At 30.5% G+C, this 380-nt stretch overlaps 1 protein-coding gene across 1 annotated transcript in view; it reads left to right on the top strand.

Annotated features, from left to right (window-relative positions):
* Positions 1 to 180, top strand: part of LOC107629412 (xyloglucan endotransglucosylase/hydrolase 2) — a gene marked incomplete in the record, with an annotated part of 2,048 nt that extends 1,868 nt beyond the window's left edge. The window contains 1 exon segment of the mRNA XM_016332200.2: positions 1 to 180.

Raw genomic sequence — 380 nt, 5'->3', positions numbered from 1 at the left:
TGATTATGAATTTCATCAAGTCAAATGCCAAATGCTCTTTGTACTATGTTTACTATGTTTCATTTTAGATTCTTTTATGATTCCCTGCCACTTTTCTTTGTTTTTTTGTACTATATACTAGTTTGTTAATGTATATCCAGCTAAGTGAAAATAAAAATTCTTTACTATCCCAATTCCCAAGTCATAGAATAATTGAATGCCAACAGTTTATAATGCCAATGCGATTGGCCATAAGGTGTGGTTCCTATGAGAGGATTCCAATTTTCAAATGTGGGCCATTTAAAAATCAAAATCAAAATTATGTCCTCTATTTGTATGTTATTGATCAATCATACATATTGATTCTCCAGAGAGAATTTTACCCCTCAAATTCAAGCAAA

The sequence above is a fragment of the Arachis ipaensis genome, chromosome B03, assembly GCF_000816755.2.
Source record: "Arachis ipaensis cultivar K30076 chromosome B03, Araip1.1, whole genome shotgun sequence".
NCBI lineage: Eukaryota > Viridiplantae > Streptophyta > Magnoliopsida > Fabales > Fabaceae > Arachis > Arachis ipaensis.
The sequence above is the reverse complement of the archived record's forward strand: the minus strand, read 5'-3'. Positions and strand labels throughout refer to the sequence as shown.